This window comes from Pseudorca crassidens, chromosome 9, assembly GCF_039906515.1.
Source record: "Pseudorca crassidens isolate mPseCra1 chromosome 9, mPseCra1.hap1, whole genome shotgun sequence".
NCBI lineage: Eukaryota > Metazoa > Chordata > Mammalia > Artiodactyla > Delphinidae > Pseudorca > Pseudorca crassidens.
In genome coordinates this window covers 33,240,740-33,262,804 of record NC_090304.1, presented here as the reverse complement: position 1 = coordinate 33,262,804, position 22,065 = coordinate 33,240,740, and positions in this window count along the sequence as shown.

Below are 22,065 nucleotides of genomic sequence, written 5' to 3'. Positions count from 1 at the left end.
CAATCCCCCACCTGTGTGCCAGCAACAGACATTTTATATCTTTGATCTTCCCTTTCCTTTCCCCTTCCCCTATGGCTGTCAAAGATGATAGGGTATAGTTTGAAAGAATGTGGATGTAAAAAAATAAAATTTATAGCTTATTATTCTTGATTTTTTACTCTTCCAACTCTGTTTATAGTCATAAACAATCACTAAGTTCTGTGTGTTGATTTTATCTATTATTTGACAGAATATAGTTAAGTGTCTCATTCACTGTGCTAATGTCGGGGAAACCTATATTTAAAATGTTTAAGGCGTCTACCTTGGTCCAGTTGCATTCTCCTAATATTTTTATTGGATGATTTTACTCATTTATTCATTTATTAAATAATTTACTGAATGTCTACTATATGTCAGGCATTGTTCTAGGATCTGAAGATATGGTAGGGAACAAAATAGACAACAATCTTTACCTTTGTGTATGTTACAATTTACTGGGCTTCAAAGGCTATGCCTACAGCTTTACCAAGGATGTCATTCACACAGACTGTAATATGTATATTACGCAGTGTGGCAGCTTTAGTAGGTAGAGATATACTAAACAAAATGAACACGTAAAATGTAGTGAATTTATTTATGCAGCATATCTTTTTGACTACTTCCATGGATTACTTATTTCCCTGTTCAACTTACTTGGAATAACCTGAAGAATAAAATAAGCAGAGATTCCAAATTTCATAGAGCTTCTGTATTCTATTGGGAGGAGGCAGACATTTAAAAAGTTAAAAATGAAATTATAGTCACTGCTAAAAGGTGACAAGTCCTATTAAAAAAAAAAACAATAAAAATAGAAAACAAGGTGAGGGGACCTGAGTCGGTATTGCTAACAGTAGACACATTTTGAAGCAGCAGTATATAGGGTTGTCAGGGTAAATATTACTTGAAGAATGGGTGAGGGATTTTGCCAGAGTCCAAGAAATAAAAAATAGTGTATTCCAGGAAGTGGGAGCAACTAGACCAAAACTGCTAAATTGTTCAGAAGGATAATGGGGAAATCAGTAATACAAGGTCTTGTGGGCCGTTGTAAGGACTTTGATTTACATAATCTGAGTAAAACTCAGAGACACTGAGGTTTTTGAGAAGTGAAGTAAATAGTCTGACTTATGTCTTAAAATCATCACTCTGGCTACTCTTTTTTGACACAGAAGCAAAGAAACCAGAGAAAGGTCATAGAGAGACCAGATGAGAGCTGATGGTGGCTTGAACTGGCGGTAACAATGGGTGTGCTGCTGAGTGGTGAATTTGTGAATATATTTTAAATAATGAGCTAATAGAATTTTCTGAAAGACTGAACCTGGGCTTTAACAAAAGAGAGAAGTAAAGTTGACTTTAAGGTTTTTGACCTGAGCAATTGAATTTCAGTGCGGAGCTGCCATCAGCTGAGAGGGAAAGCAGGTTTGGGGGTAAAATTAGCAGTTCAGTTTGGGACGTGTTGAGTTGAATGTCTATTAGACATCTACATGGAAAAGTAAAGTTGGTGGATATGGAATTGGAGAGAGTTCTGGGCTGGAGGTATATATTTTGAGGCAGATTAAAAGGTACGAACTGCAATGGTGACCCATGAATCACAAATTTAAATTCTGATGGGGGCTATCCTCACTGAGAGGATAGCATTTGCACAAAACTTGAGATAGGCAAGGGAAAGAGTCAATCAGATATAAATGGGAAGACTATTTCAGGTCATAGTGAAAGCTGAAAAAATCCCTGGCTGATGGAATTGGCGGAAGACTGTGCCCACTCTGTTGAAGGACAACATGGAGAGCAGTGTGACCGTCGCGGAGTGGCCAGAAGGAGGAGGAGAAAGAGAGGCCACAGAGGAGTCGGACCCTGTAGGGCCTTCCACATCCTTTAATGTCAATAAATGAGGGCTGTAATGAACATTCTGATCAGGGGAGAGACATGGTCTGACAAGTTTGCAAGGAACATTCTAACTGCATTCTAATCTTCTGAAGTCAGAAAACTTTGTAGGGGCTGCAAATTTGAAAGCAAGAAGAAAATTGCAAAAATTATTTTAAACGTCCAAATAAGAGATATTGGTGGTTTGGACAAGAGTGTAGCAGTAGAGATGCAATCTTTATCTGTGTTTCTTCAGAAGCAGATTTTGAGGTAAGTATTTCAGGGCAAATAGAAGGGAGATAGAAGTAGGCAACTGGAATAGAGGAGTTATTCCAGCTAAGGGGTCAGAAAGCTGCGAAAAGATTTCTATCAAATTCTTGTCAATCAGTGGTTGAGGGCTGTTTGAAGGGACATTTCTGGCTTGCCCTCCTCTGGTCAAGAATGCTCCTTGACTATAGCAAGTCCATAGTCCTTAGGGAGAGATTCACATTTGTCGTAATAACTAGACTTTAGCATGTAGAGATGGGTGCTGAGAGGATGTAGATGGGCCTGTGAAAGCAGCTGCTTCAGGTAGTGAGAAGTGCTTGTATTCTGGGTCTATTTTGATGCTAAAGCCTGAACACAGAAACACAGAAGTGTGATATATGCACACATACACGTATATATAATGAACTATATTTCTGTAAAAGATGCTTATTACTTTAAGCTTCTAATTTCATTACATTTCACAAACATTTACTGATCATCTACACAGTGACATGTATTTCTGAGGGACTCTGGGATATATCAAGAGGAATGAAGCATAAGTATTGACCTCAAGGGATTCATAGTTGAGTAGCAAATTTAAGGTTTTTTTCGTTAATTAGGACACACACTAAAATATGAAGAATGTCATAAAATAAATAGAAACTAAATTTTACAGTACTTATCTTAGGAAAATAATAGTGCCTAGATTAATAAGTGCCTAGATTAATCAAGTGACCCTGGAAATGGAGACTGGAACCCTTTCCCATTATATTCCACCATGAGTTCCCTGGTCCAAGCCCAAAGCCTAGCACGTGGAAGGTGCTTACATGTAGTCACGTGGCTCTCTTACCACATGGAAGCTTATTTCTTCAAAGCCAGTAAGGGAGCCTCTCCCTTTTCAGCAAAAGCCCCACTCTTCTTTGAAGGTTTCACCTGATTAGGCCAGGCCCACCCAGGGTGGTGTCTATTTTACTTAACTCAAAATTAACTGATTTGGGACATTAATTACATTAAAAAAAATCCTCCACCTTTGCCAGGTAATTTAATCTAATCACATGAGTAACATTACATCAGATTCGCAGGTCCCGCCCACACTCACATGAAAAAGGATTTTATAGGGTACGTACAGCAGAGAGCAGGGATCTTGGGGATTGTTTTAGAATTTTGCCTGCCATATCCCCAGATGTTCAAAACTCAATTTTTATTAGCCACTTACCCATCCTACTCCCATATTATTAATTCCTTCTCCTCATTCCCTGGTTTATGTAACACTATTATCATCTACCAGTTGTTCTCACTAAAAATATATGCATTTTGCTAAATTCCACTTTTTCCTCACCACTCCCCTGACCTCCTATCAGTAACCATGTATTAGGCATACTGTGTGTGCCAGGCAGTGAGCTTAGACCTAGTGATTCAAGGTAGAATAAAATAAGCAATGCACCAACCTTTATTTCCAGGACCCCTGCATTAATCAAGATTATCTTCAGTATTTTCCTGTTACAACAACTTTTAACCTGATCTTTCTGGCTTCAGTCTCTCACTCCAAACTCTGCTGTAAACCAGCATCAGAATATCAGTGGTCTATATTTAAAATAAAATCATATCTTATGTTATAAAATATAACCATATTAAATCCTTGTTCTTTTGTCTGTTTGTTTTGGTTGCAGATGAAAGAATCTCAATTCAAACTAGCTTGAGCAAAATGTTTTTTTTAATTGCCTTACAAACTGAAAATCTCAGGGGCATTTATGGCTTCAGATTAGGCTCTGGCTTTAGTTTCTCTTGTTCAATCATCACAGCGATGTTTCTGAAATGTATTTTTAGTGGACCAACACAGGTCATATCCATTCTTGAACTAATGACAGTAGTCAAGAGAAGGAATACACAGCCTTGCAGGCCTAGGTTACATTCTCGTTCCTGGTTGGGGGATGGAGGGGTGGAGTCATCTGTAGCCAAATAATATTGACTGAATATAGGAGGGAATTAGATCTTTAAAATAAATTGTAATTATTTTATTAGGAAAAAAATGGAGAAGGAAGGAGTCAGACACTGGGCAAACAAAACCATGTTATGTCCAGAAGTTTGTGTTAAAAATTAGCATGGGTCACCATATCCATATTCCTTAGTTTGACATATAAATTTTTTAAGACATTGTCTCTATCTAATTCATTAGCTTTTCCATGATACTTCTTTTGGTTAGGCTTATGTTCCAACAACATCAAATTATCACTTATTCTCTAACTGTATCTATTGGCTTTCCCGTCTATATGCCTCTGCTCCAGTTGTTCTATCTGGAATGCTTCCTCTGCTCTTCCCTCCAAGGAAACTCCCACTATTTATGGGGAAAATCTCTTATTCAACAAAACCAGTTTCATTGTGAAATTGTCCTTCTTCCTCAAACAGAATTAATTGCCACCTGTTCTCTGTTCTCAGTAACACCTTGTGAAATCCTCTATTTTGGCCTTAATTGTGTTTGGTAATTTTCTATTTAGAGTCCTGCTTCTTTCACTGTAGACTGAACTTGTACTAAAAACACCTGCTTTATTTAACCTTGTATGTCTAGTGCCTAAGTATGATATCTATGTATATTTGACATCAATAAATTTGTTGAATTAATAACATTAAGAAAAAGAACAAGATGCTACATTCAAACTTCATCTTGCTAACCAAAATAATGGAACACTCTCTCAGATACTTTGTAAAAATAGATTAAGTATTTGTGGGAGAAAAAAAAAGAAACTGCTAGAGTGGTCTCTTGCCAAAAATAATTTTTATTCTTGATTAACTATGTTTTTAGCTATTATTTCCCAATGATTAAATATATTTTCCTGTTTTGTAACAGGGCTTCCAGTGGTGATGATGAGGGCTTATCTTTAAATGCTTTCACAACAAGTAGAAAGAAATTTCTTTAAAGGCCTTCAAATATAGTCTGAAAATATACTATTTTATTCAGCCAGGTAGGTGATTGTGATCTACCCCCTCAATGACCTGAAAAGTCTTTAAGGAAATAATCAAAGAACAACACATACCACAAGTTTCATCCATAAAGAGTCCCAGCCTTGGTCATAACATAGAATAGTCTGTCCTACATTCATTTCTGCTTGAATTTGGTTGGGTAGAAGTGGAGGACTGTGGACGGAGTCGTAGAATTTGGGAATAGGACGTGGGCAGTGGGAAGTGAGAAAAGAGTCTTCCACATTGCTATAAGTCTACAGAAGATGGCTATTTATCATTTTATGCTAGATTACAGAATGTCAAAGTTGATGGGCTAATACAGATCATCTGTTTCATTATCTTGAATTAAGCTCACAGCACAAAGACATTAAACAAAAACCTCTTGTCACACACCAAATGACTGCTAAAACTGACATGAGACTTTTGACTCCCAGGCTAGTCCACGTACATCTTCATAATTTATATCCAGAGTACTTCCTAGAAGGCTTTTTAGTGACATACAATACAATTCACTTGAATTAAGATTAATAAAATAGAAATAGAAGGATGTCATTTGAAGTATTACATGCAGAAAATTTTTCGATCTAATACTCGCTGGGCTAGCTGATCTAACATCCTTGTCTTTGAGGTTTATCAGGCTGCTGGCAATAGCTTACAGATTCATCCTCCAATGAGTTGAAAAGCTTGGAGAATATGGGGAAGACCTAAGGTTTAAGCAAGGGTCATACCACTCCTGCCCTTGCCCACTTGGTATTTTGCATACAGAATTGAAATAACTGGTTAAGACAAAGTGACGAGATCAATTTTCTATAGGTGACATGCTCCCTCTGTTCTTTCCTTAGAATGATACACATACATATATGCAAACACATTAAAAAATGAAACCAAGTGTAGACTAAACCTGGATAAAAACAAAAGGCAGTATGATACAATAAAAAGAACCAGGAATGTATGAACTTGTTAACTTGGCTAAGTCTCTGGACCTCAGTTTCTCCACCTGTGTAAAAAAGAATTCTTTTCTCACTGCTGCAGCCTCTCCCGGACGTGCAGGCTCAGCGGCCATGGCTCACGGGCCCAGCCGCTATGGCCCACGGGCCCAGCCACTCCGCAGCATGTGGGATCTTCCCGGACCCGGGCACGAACCCACGTCCCCTGCATTGGCAGGCGGACTCTCAACCACTGTGCCACCAGGGAAGCCCCTAAAAAAGAATTCTTGACTAGATGACTACTTGGGCCTCTTTCTCCAGGAGGGCAAGTCCTGTAAGCATGACGGCAGCAGACAGTACAGCTCTGCTCTGCCCAGGCCTGTGTATTCCTTGGTCTCACTAGTCTCTTTGATCATGATGCTGGTGTGATCTTTATTTCAAGCACATCTTTCACTTACTCCTGAGAAATACCTCTTTTCTTCACTCCTCACACTTTCTCCTGCTTTTCTCAAAAGTTCGAGAAAAAAAAAAATGAACTAGTAAAAATGGATCTCTAGGTTTTCTCATATTTAAGATGTGATGAATCATTTAGCTGCACCTATTCTTTTAGAGGAATTTAACTGTTTAATGATAAGCAGATGAATTTCTGATCACCAAGCCCTTATTGATTATCATGAGAGATGAGCTGATTTATTCCATCAAACATTTGACTCTCTCTGGCCACAGAGTTATAAACACTGTTGTGCAGTCACAAGCATTAAAACCTCCCTGTCCGAGCTTCGCTGGTGGCGCAGTGGTTGAGAGTCCGCCTGCCGATGCAGGGGACGCGGGTTCGTGCTCCGGGCCGGGAAGATCCCACGTGCCGCGGAGTGACTGGGCCCGTGAGCCATGGCCGCTGAGCCTGCGCGTCCGGAGCCTGTGCTCCGCAACGGGAGAGGCCACAACAGTGAGAGGCCCGTGTACCGCAAAAAAAAAAAAAACCTCCCTGTCCTCATAGGGCTTTATGATCACACTCTTATCTCATTTGAGGAATAAGACACTGGTCAGTATAAGTCTAGCTGTATCTCATAAACATTATAGGTTTAGAGTAGATCTAAGCAAGTAAAGTTCCAGAAGTGTTCACTTTAACAGAGCTTTTCCAAAGCCCTAGAGAAGCCCTGAAAAATGTATTCACATGGCCATAATGGTTTTTACAGCTTTATTATTGAGGAATAATTGACAGACAATGAATTGGCACAAAATGTGAACATACGTAAACACAATGAAACAATCTCCATTTTAAAGAAAATTAACATATCCATCAGCAGAAAAACTGTTCTAATGATTCTTTGTAATTCCTCCCTCTGGCCCCTTCTAGCCTCCTGCCAGGCAACCATTTAGCTGTTCTCTTCCTCTAAGTTAGTTTGCATTTGCAAGAGTTCTGTATAAGTGAAATCATATGATATTATGTTTCTCATTGAATAGTATTTTGTTTGTTTGTTTTTTAGGAACAAGTTTTCTTGCCCTTTTCTACTCTGTATTCAGAGCCCTGAGATTACAGAATGTACTCAATAAACTTTTTTTTCAATTGAATTGCTAGAAAGATGACCACCAGTAAAACTCAAGATGACCATTTCTCAAGAGGGACATTTGGAAACAGATTAAAACGGGTTAAAGAGTGAGGGGTTGTGAGCAAGTAGGAGCAGTAAGTTATACTCACACTTCTTACAGTGTGTGGAGCTGTAATTTTGTATTGAAAAGTTTCCATGACCACTGCTGTGATAATTAGCATTAGTGCTGTATATTCTCGGCATTTTAAACGAAAATTACTTCTAGGTTCATTCTCCCACTGTTGTACTAAAAAGCTCAGATCCCACCTGACTTAGAGCTCTTAGTTCCCAGAAATACATTCAAATCCTCTGGTTGAATTAGTTTGTTCAATTTTCCTATTCGTCATCTTAAATTTTCCATTATTCTTGCCTTTTCAAGTAGTCTTTTAGAATCTGGCGGAGACCCCTAACATTTTAGGCAGTATTCATTCTCTGTATCATATAAGGGGAACAACTTAGGTAAAGTTACCTTGTTACCTAATGGATGTCACTGGCAACTCCTGTAAGGTAGGAGGAATTTTGTTACCTACCTACCAACAAAAACCAGATTTATATAATCTATACATATGTTTCAATTGGTAAATTTTGGTACATGACTCTTTTTGAATTATGGTTTTCTCAGGGTATATGCCCAGTAGTGGGATTGCTGGGTCATATGGTAGTTCTATTTGTAGATTTTTAAGGAACCTCCATACTGTTCTCCATAGTGGCTGAACCAATTCACATTCCCACCAGCAGTGCAAGAGTGTTCCCTTTTCTCCACACCCTCTCCAGTATTTATTGTTTCTAGATTTTTTGATGATGGCCATCCTGACTGGTGTGAGATGATATCTCATTGTAGTTTTGATTTGCATTTCTCTAGTGATTAATGATGTTGAGCATTCTTTCATGTGTTTGTTGGCAGTCTGTATATCTTCTTTGGAGAAATGTCTATTTAGGTCTTCTGGCCATTTGTGGATTGGGTTGTTTGGTTTTCTGTTATTGAGCTGCATGAGCTGCTTATAAATTTTGGAGATTGATCCTTTATCAGTTGCTTCCTTGGCAAATATTTTCTCCCATTCTGAGGGTTATCTTTTCATCTTGTTTATGGTTTCCTTTGCTGTGCAAAAGCTTTGAAGTTTCATTAGGTCCCATTTGTTTATTTTTGTTTTTATTTCCATTTCTCTAGGAGGTGAGTCAAAAAGGATCTTGCTGTGATTTATGTCATACAGTGTTCTGCCTATGTTTTCCTCTAGGAGTTTGATAGTTTCTGGCCTTACATTTAGGTCCTTAATCCATTTTCAGCTTATTTTTGTGTATGGTGTTAGGGAGTGATCTAATCACATACTTTTAAATGTACCTGTCCAGTTTTCCCAGCACCACTTATTGAAGAGGCTGTCCTTTCTCCACTGGACATTCCTGCCTCCTTTATCAAAGATAAGGTGACCATATGTGCATGGGTTTATCTCTGGGCTTTCTATCCTGTTCAATTGATCTTTCTGTTTTTGTGCCAGTACCATACTGTCTTGATTACTGTAGCTTTGTAGTATAGTCTGAAGTCAGGGAGCCTGATTCCTCCAGCTTCATTTTTTGTTCTCAAGATTGCTTTGGCTATTTGGGGTCATTTTTGTTTCCATATAAATTGTGAATTTTTTTGCTCTAGTTCTGTGAAAAATGCCAGTGGTAGTTTGATAGGGATTGCATTTAATCAGTAGATTGCCTTGGGTAGTAGAGTCATTTTCACAATGTTGATTCTTCCAATCCAAGAACAAGGTATATCTCTCCATCTATTTGTATCATCTTTAATTTCTTTCATCCGTGTCTTATAATTTCTGCATACAGGTCTTTTGTCTCCTTAGGTAGGTTTATTCCTAGATATTTTATTCTTCTTGTTGCAATGGTAAATGGGAGTGTTTTCTTGATTTCACTTTCAGATTTTTCATCATTAGTGTATAATAATGCCAGAGATTTCTGTGCATTAATTTTGTATCCTGCTACTTTACCAAATTTATTGATTAGCTCTAGTAGTTTTCTGGTAGCATCTTTAGGATACTCTATGTATAGTATCATGTCATCTGCAAACAGTGACAGCTTTACTTCTTCTTTTCTGATTTGGTTTCCTCTTATTTCCTTTACTTCTCTGATTGTCGTGGCTAAAACTTCCAAAACTATGTTGAATAAGAATGGTTAGAGTGGGCAACCTTGTCTTGTTCCTGATCTTAGTGGAAATGCTTTCAGTTTTTCACAATTGAGGACAATGTTGGCTGTGGGTTTGTCATATATGGCCTTTATTATGTTGAGGAAAGTTCCCTCTATGCCTACTTTCTGCAGGGTTTTTATCATACATGGGTGGTGAATTTTGTCAAAAGCTTTCTCTGCATCTATTGAGATGATCATATGGTTTTTCTCCTTCAACTTGATAATATGGTGTATCACATTGATTGATTTGGTCTATTGAAGAATCCTTGCATTCCTGGAATAAACCCCACTTGATCATGGTGTATAATCCTTTTAATGTGCTGTTGGATTCTGTTTGCTAGTATTTTGTTGAGGATTTTTGCATCTATGTTCATCAGTGATATCGGCCTGTAGTTTTCTTTGTTTGTGACATCCTTGTCTGGTTTTGGTATCAGGGTGATGGTGGCCTCGTAGAATGAGTTTGGGAGTGTTCCTCCCTCTGTTATATTTTGGAAGAGTTTGAGAAGGATAGGTGTTAGCTCTTCTCTAAATGTTTGATAGAATTCGCCTGTGAAGCCATCTGGTCCTGGGCTTTTGTTTGTTGGAAGATTTTTAATCACAGTTTCAATTTCAGTGCTTGTGATTGGTCTGTTCATATTTTCTATTTCTTTCTGATTCAGTCTTGGCAGTTTGTGCATTTCTAACAATTTGTCCATTTCTTCCAGGTTGTCCATTTTATCGGCATAGAGTTGCTTGTAGTAATCTCTCATGATCTTTTGTATTTCTGCAGTGTCAGTTGTTACTTCTCCTTTTTCATTTCTAATTCTATTGATTTGAGTCTTCTCCCTTTTTTTTCTTGATGAGTCTGGCTAATGGTTTATCAACTTTTTTTATCTTCTCAAGGAACAGCTTTTAGTTTTACTGATCTTTGCTATCGTTTCCTTCATTTCTTTTTCATTTATTTCTGATCTGATCTTTATGATTTCTTTCCTTCAGCTAACTTTGGGGTTTTTTGTTGTTCTTTCTCTAGTTGCTTTAGGTGCAAGGTTAAGTTGTTTATTCAAGATGTTTCCTGTTTCTTAGGGTAGCATTGTATTGCTATAAACTTCCCTCTTAGAACTGCTTTTGCTGCATCCCATAGGTTTGTGTCCTTGTGTCTCTATTGTCATTTGTTTCTAGGCATTTTTTGATTTCCTCTTTGATTTGTTCATTGATCACTTCGTTATTAAGTAGTGTATTGTTTAGCCTCCATGTGTTTGTATTTTTCACAGAGTTTTCCTGTAACTGATATCTAGTCTCATAGCATTGTGGTCGGAAAAGATACTTGATACGATTTCAATTTTCTTAAATTTACCAATGCTTGATTTGTGATCCAAGATATGATCTATCCTGGAGCATGTTCCATGAGCACTTGAGAAAAATGTGTATTCTGTTGTTTTTGGATGGAATGTCCTATAAATATCAATTAAGTCCATCTTGTTTAATGTATCATTTAAAGCTTGTGTTTCCTTATTTATTTTCATTTTGGATGATCTGTCCATTGGTGAAAGTGGGGTGTTAAAGTCTCCTACTATGAATGTGTTACTGTCGATTTCCCCTTTTATGGCTGTTAGTATTTGCCTTATGTATTGAGGTGCTCCTATGTTGGGTGCATAAATATTTACAACTGTTACATCTTCTTCTTGGATCGATCCCTTGATCATTAGGTAGTGTCCATGTTTGTCTCTTCTAATAGTCCTTATTTTAAAGTCTATTTTGTCTGATATGAGAATTGCTACTCCAGCTTTCTTTTGGTTTCCGTTTGCATGGAATTTCTTTTTCCATCCCCTTACTTTCAGTCTGTATGTGTCTCTAGGTCTGAAGTGGGTCTCTTGTAGACAGCATATATATGGGTCTTGTTTTTGTATCCATTCAGCCAATCTGTGTCTTTTGGTGGGAGCATTTAGTCCATTTACATTTAAGGTAATTATCGATATGTATGTTCCTATTCCCATTTTGTTAATTGTTTTGGGTTTGTTATTGTAGGTCTTTTCCTTCTCTTGTGTTTCTTGACTAGAGTAGTTCCTTTAGCATTTGTTGTAAAGCTGGTTTGGTGGTGCTGAACTCTCTCAGCTTTTGCTTGTCTGTAAAGGTTTTAATTTCTCCATCAAATCTGAATGAGATCCTTGCTGGGTAGAGTAATCTTGGTTGCAGGTTTTTCTCCTTCATCACTTTAAATATATCCTGCCAGTCCCTTCTGGCTTGCAGAGTTTCTGCTGAAACATTAGCTGTTAACCTTATGGGGATTCCCTTGTGTGTTATTTGTTATTTTTCCCTTGCTGCTTTTAATATGTTTTCTTTGTATTTTTTTTTGACAGTTTGATTAATATGTGTCTTGGCGTGTTTCTCCTTGGATTTATCCTGTATGGGACTCTCTGTGCTTCCTGGACTTGATTAACTATTTCCTTTCCCATATTAGGGAAGTTTTCAACTATAATCTCTTCAAATATTTTCTCAGTCCCTTTCTTTTTCTCTTCTTCTTCTGGAACCCCTATAATTCGAATGTTGGTGTGTTTAATGTTGTCCCAGAGGTCTCTGAGACTGTTCTCAGTTCTTTTCGTTGTTTTTTTCTTTATTCTGCTCTGATGTAGTTATTTCCACTATTTTATCTTCCAGGTCACTTATTTGTTCTTCTGCCTCAGTTATTCTGCTATTGATCCCTTCTAGAGTATTTTTAGTTTCATATATTGTGTTGTTCATCATTGCTTGTTTCATGTTTAGTTCTTCTAGTTCCTTGTTAAATGTTTCTTGCATTTTCTCTATTCTATTTCCAAGATTTTGGATCATCTTTACTGTCATTATTCTGAATTCTTTTTCAGGTAGACTGTTTATTTCTTCTTTATTTGTTAGGTCTGGTGGGTTTTTATCTTGCTCCTTCATCTGCTGTGTGTTTTTCTGTCTTCTCATTTTGCTTATCTTACTGTGTTTGGGGTCTCCTTTTTTTAGGCTGCAGGTGCGTAGTTCCCGTTGTTTTTGTTGTCTGTCCCCAGTGGCTAAAGTTGGTTCAGTGGGTTGTGTAGGCTTCCTGGTGGAGGGGAGTTGTGCCTGTATTCTGGTGGATGAGTCTGGATCTTGTCTTTCTGGTGGGCAGGTCCATGTCTGGTGGTGTGTTTTGGGGTGTCTGTGGACTTATCATGATTTTAGGCAGCCTCTCTGCTAATGGGTGGGGTTGTGTTCCTGTCTTGCTAGTTGTTTGGTATAGCATTTCCAGCACTGTAGCTTGCTGATCGTTGAGTGAAGCTGGGTGTTGGTGTTGAGATGGATATCTCTGGGAGATTTTCGCCGTGTGATATTATGTGGAGCTGGGAGGTCTCTTGTGGACCAGTTTCCTGAAGTTGGCTCTCCCACCTCAGAGGCACAGCACTGACTACTGGCTGCAGCACCAAGAGCCTTTCATCCACATGGCTCAGAATAAAAGGGAGAAAAAGTAGAAAGAAAGAAAGAAAAAAAGAAAGAAAGAAAGGAAGGAAGGATGGATGAAAGAAAGAAAAAGAAAAAGAAAGGAGGGAGGCATGAAGGAAGGAGGGAAGGAAGGAAAGAAGGAAAGAAGATAAAATAAAGTAAGATAAAATTTTAAAAAGTTATTAAAATAATTATTAAGAAAAATAATTTTTTTTAAAGAAAAAAGAAAAACAGACGGACAGAACTCTAGGACAAATGGTGGAAGCAAAGCTATACAGACAAAATCTCACACAGAAACATACACATACACACTCACAAAAAGAGGAAAAGGGGAAAAAATAATAAATCTTGCTCTCAAAGTACACCTCCTCAATTTGGGATGATTTGTTGTCTATTCGTGTATTCCACAGATGCAGGGTACATCAAGTTGCCTGTGGAGCTTTAATCCACTGTTTCTGAGGCTGCTGGGAGAGATTTCCCTTTCTCTTCTTTGTTCTCACAGCTTCCAGGGCTCAGCTTTGGATTTGACCCCGTCTCTGCGTGTAGGTCGCCGGAGGGCAACTGTTCTTCAGTCAGACAGGACGGGGTTAAAGGAGCAGCTGCTTCGGGGACTCTGGCTCACTCAGGCCAGGGGTACGGAGGGGTACGGAGTGAGGGGCGAGCCTGCGGCAGCAGAGGCCAGCCTGACGTTGCACCAACCTGAGTCGTGCTGTGCGTTCTCCTGGGGAAGTTGTCCCTGGATCCCGGGATCCTGGCAGTGGCGAGCTGCACAGGCTCCCCGGAAGCGGGGTGTGGATAGTGACCTGTGCTCGCACACAGGCTTCTTGGTGGTGGCAGTAGCAGCCTTAGCGTCTCATGCCCGTCTTTGGGGTCTGCGCTTTTAGCTGCGGCTTGCGCCTGTCTCTGGAGGTCCTTTAAGCAGTGCTCTTACTCCCCTCTCCTCGCACACCAGGAAACAAAAAGCTGTACAACATCTTGTTTATCCATTCCTCTGTCGATGGACATTTAGGTTGCTTCCATGTCCTGGCCATTGTAAATAGTGCTGCAACGAACATTGTGGTACATGTTTCTTTTTGAATTATGGTTTTCTCAGGGTGTATTCCCAGTAGTGAGATTGCTGGCTCATATGGTAGTTCTATTTTTAGTTTTTTAAGGAATCTCCATACTGTTTTCCATAGTGGTTGTATCAATTTACATTCCCACAACTTTTTTAAAGTATATAATGATATACGCAGGTATTAAATACATTCATCCCTTGATATCCATGAGGGTTTGGTTCCAGGACTCCCTCAGATACTAAAATTTGTGGACACTCAAGTCCCTTATAGGAAATGGCAGAGTGTTTGCATAACTTATGCACATACTCCTATATACTTTAAACTGTCCCTAGATTACTTATAATACTAATAAAATATAAATGTTGTGTAAATAGCTGTGAATACAATGTAAATGTTATGTAAAAATTGCCAGTACATGGCAAATTCAAGCTTTACTTTTTGGAACTTTCTGAAATTTTTATGAATATTTTTAATTCACAGTAAGTTGAATCTGCAGGGGCAGAACTTGTGGATACAGAGTGATGACTATTTAAAGGAGATATATGTATATATATATATATATTCACATATAAAAATACATATATAATATATATACAGTTTATAATCTTTATCCTTTAAATATATATCCTTTAAAAATATAAGTTATATATATTCTTATCAGATAGATAGATAGGTTGATAGATAAATTCAAGACAATATGGAATTGCGGCAGTAATGTACTTTCTCAATGGCAAAAGACTTTAAGAAAAGTATAGACACCTAAAGAAAGAAGCTATTATTTCCAGAGAAGTTAACCCTGAAGTAAAATGAATAAACTGTTGAACTGTCTATTGGATGTGATATGTTCTAGCCTTAGAAAATGAAAATTAGTCCAAAGAGAGCAATGTTCAGGAAAGAATTGGAAGAGGCTGGTCCACAGTATCAGGATGTTCTGAATGCATGAAACTCTGATGATTTCAAATCATATTTCAAATATATTAAGGGACTGGTCAAGTGGTTCACTATTGAAATGTTCCATTAATGTAAGTTCTGACATGAAAATGGCAATTTTATATGTATTAGGTAGATCACTGGTAAGAGCATGTTTGAATTAATTTCTGTGACCTCAGTAAAAATTTTTATTAAGGGAGAAACTTCGTGAACCCAGACACAGGAAAACAAAAGAACATGACATTGAGTCTACAATAGTGCATATGAACAAGTGTTAAACAAGAATGGATCAATATTTATCACCCAGATATAACTAAATTCCTCAAAACAGGAAATCATTTTAAAATTTCTTTAGATTTTAATGAGCTTCACCAACAAAGAAGATCTATATTGTAGGCTTCAGTTTTGATTAGGCTGCTTCTTACATGGAAACTTTTCAATCTATGGCCCAGAGTGATCAGCAGAGTGAATGTATTTATATGTGCTCTGGATAATGTAAAATATGGAGTATTAGATTTTATTATAAAATTGAAAATTATAACAATTCTTTATTAATTGTTACAATTATAGAAATTCTTTACAAGTATAGTTTTTCTATTAAATACTTCCTATTTAGTGAGTGCCTGCCATATATCAAACATTTTATACATTTTATCTCTGGTCCTAATACAAACTTTGCCAAATATGTTTTGTAATTCCTGTTTCACAGATATGTAAATTGAGGCTCAGATAATTTAAAAAAGTAGCCCATATCGTACATATCAAATAATTACCATTATTATACTGATGATTAATAATTTCCTTATTATTTATATAATGTGTGCCTCTTCTGCTAAACTTTGAACATGTTTGCTATCTAGACCTTTTTTTTGGAACAGCAAGAATAAGTAAATGTTCTATTGGGCTGTATTTTCAGAGGTTTGAGATTGCTCAAAGCAACTGGATAAGTAGGTTCTGGCTGCATTTATGTTAATTTTCCTATGTACATATACTTCTGAACTTAACTATCCATATGAGTAATGTCATTTTGGCTCAAAATATTTTTGGAATTTCCCTTTTACTTGTTTTGGGGTTGAATTTGAGTCTTGTTCATAAGAGTTTTCTGGGTTGTGTTATATATTTGTTAATTGTGGGTGGGTTTGGTCTCAGGATTATGCAAACCACTATTCAAAGTTAACTATAGAGTCTATAGTTTGTGATTAAAATAGAAAATAAAGTATGCAATGAAGTAAGGAAAAAGTCTTTAATGGGCATACAAAACACTGTGTTTAAAATACACCCAAAGGTTCTAAAAAAGAAATGCATGCATGAACTTCAAAGTGGATTACTTGAATATAGTCAACACTTACTTATTTTTTAATGAAATCTTGATTTAAAAATTAAGCTAAGTGATCACTAGCCGTAATCTGATTATGTGTAATCTTCAAACATTTAGGGTCTGTGGTTGTAAATGTTAATTTTTTAAAATTTCTTTCATTCCCACAATACACCAAACACTTAACCAAGAAGGAATTTGAAAATTTTCTGTATTTTGCCAACATGATATACTGTGGCAAATGCCAATTACTTATAGAGATAGTAAACAAATAGTACCAACTTAGTGGCAATAAAATAATGTACACTGTGGATTAAGCTATGGAACTTGGACCCTTTAAAATACTTGTAGTAGGCAGAATTCTAAACTTGACCCCACTAACTTTGCCATCTTGTGTTATTCCAGTGATTATGTTACATATATAGTAAAACTGATTTTTAGATACAATTAAATTCACTAATCTGTTTAGTAAGATTATCTTGGTGGAAGTAAGATAAGTAAGAGAGTAAGCTAGGAGGTAGGAAGGTTATATCTAGGTTGGTCTAACTTTCACAGGAGCCCTTTAGCAGTGGAGCATTTTCCTTGGGTGCTAGCAGAAGGGGAAGTCAGACTGAATAAAGGGATTCAATATGAGGGAGTTTCTGCTTTGCTCAGATGGAGGGGGCACAAAGCAAGGACCTGGAACCGTCGCTAGAGAGTGAGAGCAGTCCTAAGTCAGCACTCAGCAAGAACATGGAACTGAATTCTGCCAACAACCTGAATGAGCTTAGAAGTACATTCTTCCCCAGAACCTCAAGGTAAGTACCCAACCCAGCCGACTGACACCCTAAGCAGAGAATCCAGTCAAGTCCACCTGGAATTCTGAACTATTGAACTGTGAGATAGCACATGAGTGTTGTGTTAAACCACAAGTTTGTGGTCATTTGTTACACAGCAGTAGAAACCTAATACAATAAGGTCTCTACACACGATTCAAGTTGTTTTCATGGGAATTTCCTTGGAGTGCTTTAGGCAGACATTGAATAGAAATCGTAAGTACTCTCCAGACTCAGCTTAATGTTTTTCTCAAGGTCTTAAGTTTATCTTTCATGACTCCTGGGTGAATACAGGCACATCTGAAATGTAGAGTAAATTCTGACACCTAAGTACAAAGTGTGTATGAGGGCAGCAATGTGAGGAATGACTATTTAAACAGTCAGTCTGCCTTACTTGATTAAAATTGCAACATTAGGTGAAGCTGCTGTCTTCAAAACATAACAGTTATAATATGATTCGATTCAAAAATGGATAGACTATGCTATACCTGGCTTTGTGCTATTGAAACTAGATTCAATAACACAGTGTAAACAATAACATAGCTGTGAAAGAAGGGTAGTTTAAAGGGGTTTGGGGTAAAAATTGTGGAATGATTCAGAAAAGCAAGAATCAGAGTGACCAGGATAAAGATAAATGTGACTCAACTAGTGAGAAAACTGTCTTTTGAGGTAAACCAGTTGTCAGTTTCCAGGATTTTATTAATTTTATATCTTGGGACCATCCGTATCTACTGAAATTGGCTTAAATACCCAATATTTTATGTGGTACTGAATCGGAAATTTTTCCTAACAATTCCTAACTTTGGGTGTTTATCTTCCTCTAATTCTCTGCTTCTGATGAGTTCTTGGGAAAGCATCTGTGCTTTGCCTCCTGTACCTCTCATTCTTTTCCAGTTCAAGTTGCTGAGCTGAATCCTCCTTTTCTTAAATACTACTCTCATAAGGCCTGTGTGGAGCAGTAATACTTCAGTAGTTTGTGGCAAATAAAGAGGATCTATATTAACATGTGATATAATCAATAACTGAAAATTCAATTAGCCAATAAGTCATCCTTAATTTTGAGTCCCTCAGAATTTTCTCCAATAGATATTTTACCTAGAGCCCTATAATTTAACTCCTCTAGTATTTCCTTAACCCTTGCCTCTTTCCTAATTCAAATTCTTATCAATTTCTTATCTAAAGTATGTTAAATATTGTGCTGCCTAACCTCTAGATTATGACTATATGTACAGTGCTTTAACTCGTAGGCAACATACTCAAAAGGGATCCCATTCCTATGAAGTTTTAAAACAGGCAAAACTAGCCAGAGTGATGGACGTAGAACAGAAGTTGCCTGAGAACCGGCAAGGGGCTCAGGTAACTTTCTGGGATGATGGAAATATTCTGTGAATTGATAGGAGTGTGGGTTATATGGGTATCTGTACTTATCAAAACTCATCACATTGCATACTTAAGATTTATACATTTCACTGTGTGTAAATCCTTCCACAGTAAGGTATGTAAAAGATATATACTAAAAAGGAAACAAAAAAAGGAACTATGATGAAACATAAAACAAATCAGATTTACTGGGGAATTCTGGAAAGGCTTTAGGACCAGAGTGAAATTTGAGTTGGGCACTTAAGGATAGGGAAGAATAAGACAGATATTTATGGGAGAGGGAATAGTAAAACCAAAATATAGAGAATATGATGTGGAAGAACTCCTAAGGAAAGGGGAATTTTGTCATAGTTAGAGAGTGGGTAAATATCTAGGAACAAAAATAAAAGGGAACAATTGTACCAAGGCTTTTGCAAGTTAGGCTGAGTAGTTTAAATGTCTCAATAGCTGAGAACCCTGGAAGGTTTACAGACATCAAGGCTTTATCTGAGAAGCTATTTGCATCAATTAGTATATCAAGTTAATTATTAACAAGATTAATGGAAGAAATGGAACATTTTTTAAAAGGAGGAAAGCAAACACAATTCATGCTGATAGTAATGAAAGAGCATCTATGTGTATACGTGTGTGCGTGTACTGAGTAACAGTAATAGCAAATCCTCACATAAAAGTATAGAATGCAACACACCATTTTAAGCACTTCATATTTATTAAATGATTTGCATACCATCCTATGAGGTAAACATTATTATTTCCATTTTACAAGGGAGAAAACAGTGGCACAGAGAACTTATGCACCTTGCCTGGATTCACATGCCTATTAAGTAGTTGTAGTGGTCTCTGAACTCAGGGAGTGGAAGCACAAACTTTTCTTCCAGTAGAGATTTGGCCTAAATCCACCACTCCATGAAGGAACATAGGCCAATCTCTACTTTAAAAAAATTCTCAGGACAAATTTTGCTGACTTCATAATTTGTTTTGGCATTCTGTTGTAATCAATATATGAGAACAAGGACACTCAAGACTAACTCTATTCTGAAAATCTGAAGTCCAGCGTATGCTGTAAATAGAGCTTGTATCACTGCCTGAAAAGCAGTTCACAGGGGAAATTGGGAAACGATTCACTACAGAGCAATTTACTACCTTTCTGAGTGTTCAAAAGAAGGGTAGAAATGAATATATTGGAGACAGTTTTAGCCTTGTTGGTGATTTGCTCACCTCTCTCAATTCTAAAAAAGTAAATGAAACTGAAAGAACTCTGGGTAAACAGTCTTTCTGGTGTCACTGCAATGAGCTTAAGCCCGTATTGTGTTAGCTTTGTGTTTTGGACACTTTTAGAGGAAGGTTGTGTTGCTATTGAGTTTGGTCGGAGGAGATATCTGTTAGAGGGTGAACTTTTTTTATTTGCTGCTTTAGAGATCTCAAGGTTGCTGTATTACAAATTCTGCTTTTAACCAACTGAATTGTTGACAGTTCTGGTAAAGCCATAAATTCAAAAACTCATGTCAAGCAATTTAGCAACTTAACAATATTTATGTAACTTAGGCAACTGGAACATATATACCTTTATTACATATTCATAAAAACAGGCATGTGCAATTCTAAATTAATCCTAAGTATCTGTGAAAGTCTTCCTTTATCGTTTTATTATTTCATAGAATACAGCAAATTTAATATTGAAATTTAGAATTCCTTTAAATGGGGATCATAATTATTTTAAAACAGGAAAACCAGGAATAAACTTGCAAGGACAAAATAAGGTAGTTGAAAGAAAATAATATTCATTTTCAAGTGCTTCTCTTGAATGTTCATTAAGGAAAATGTCAATTAAATGCATTGCTGTGATAGTAGGTGTCAAGCAAATAAAAGATGAACTGAAATAATTTAGGAGAATTAACTGATGAGTGATCAAGCGTAAAAGAAATCTTCTGAAATTTTTAGTAGTTCTGTGAGCTGTTCAGCTTTCAAGGAGCTTTAATGAATCCTGTAGGGTCTTGCATGCAACACTCATGTTATGTAGCCGTAAAAGTGCTAGTCTCTTTTTAAAAGTTAATGACTCTGAGTTCTTTTCAGATTTCTCTGTATATCATACAGTTTTTTCTAAATTCTAGGTTTTGTTGGATTTTCTCTGGTTGTATCTACTTATCAACCTCACTTGAGTGAGAACAGGCTATTAACAAGCACCACGTAAACTTAAGCTTTAGAGGCACCAAAATGAAGGTAGCAGAGGTGCAGGGATTTTGCTGTTTACCGTATGTACTTTAATCAAGCCAAGAGATCCTCTGATTTTGCTTTCTCATCAAAATTATGCTTGTGCCATGCTTGCCTCTCACAATTGTTTCTTATTTCAATTAAGCATTAAATATTTCACAGGTTTAATTGTAGGTACTAAGGTTACATGGTGAATAAGACATAAAATTATTTGCCCTCATGAGCTGTATTCGAGTGGAAAAGATGTTAATGTATAAAAAGTCATGTATTATGAATAAAAATACGGCAGAACAAAGGATAGAAAATATGATTTCACCACACAGGGTGATCAAGGAACATGTCTCTAAGGAAATGATACATGCACCAAGTATTAAATATGATTAGAGGAAAAAAAAATCCTTGAATATTGGAACTACGTATATATACAGATAAAAATACCATTACCCTATTATTTATCTGAGAAATGCTGAAAGCAAAAGAGGGTTCACTTGGAATTCAATCTTAAGCTCACTCAGCTAGGATAGACTGACAGGACACTAGGTACAGCTCAAATATAGCCCCTGGAAATTTTTAAAGCCAAACCCAAAGTTGGCTCAAGTTCTTGTTGGAATAATGCTATTATCTCTCTTCCAGAACATTTCAGAGAGATTGAAAACTAAGACGCTTTCCACCATACCAGAAAGCACAGTTACTTCAAGAGAAATAGAGAAAAGCTTTGTTCCACACAGGGAGCCTGATGGCTGGTGGTGACAGATTGGGAGCAGTTTATTGGAAAGGGGAAATTATGTATGTGGGCTCTATTAGAAATATCTGCCTTGGGTGTTAGGGAGAGGAGTGGTGCCTGCCCGCCTTTACTTCCTATCACTGCTTTATAAAATCTGTTTAATGCCTATGCTGTCTCCCAACCCCCCCCCCAAAAAAATTGAGCTTCCTAACTCAATTCCACATATTAAACATGATCGATGTGAAAAAAAAAATCTCTATCACACATCAGCATCTTGATTTTTTTTCCCTCTAAAGACTTTCATTCCCACTCTCCACATTATAAAAACCCCTTCTGTGACAGCAGCAGACAATGGTCGCATCTTGGTGGGATTAAACAGTACCCCTCAGCTGCTCAGGGTCAAGCAGTTTTACTGATGGATCTATTGTAATTGTTTGCTT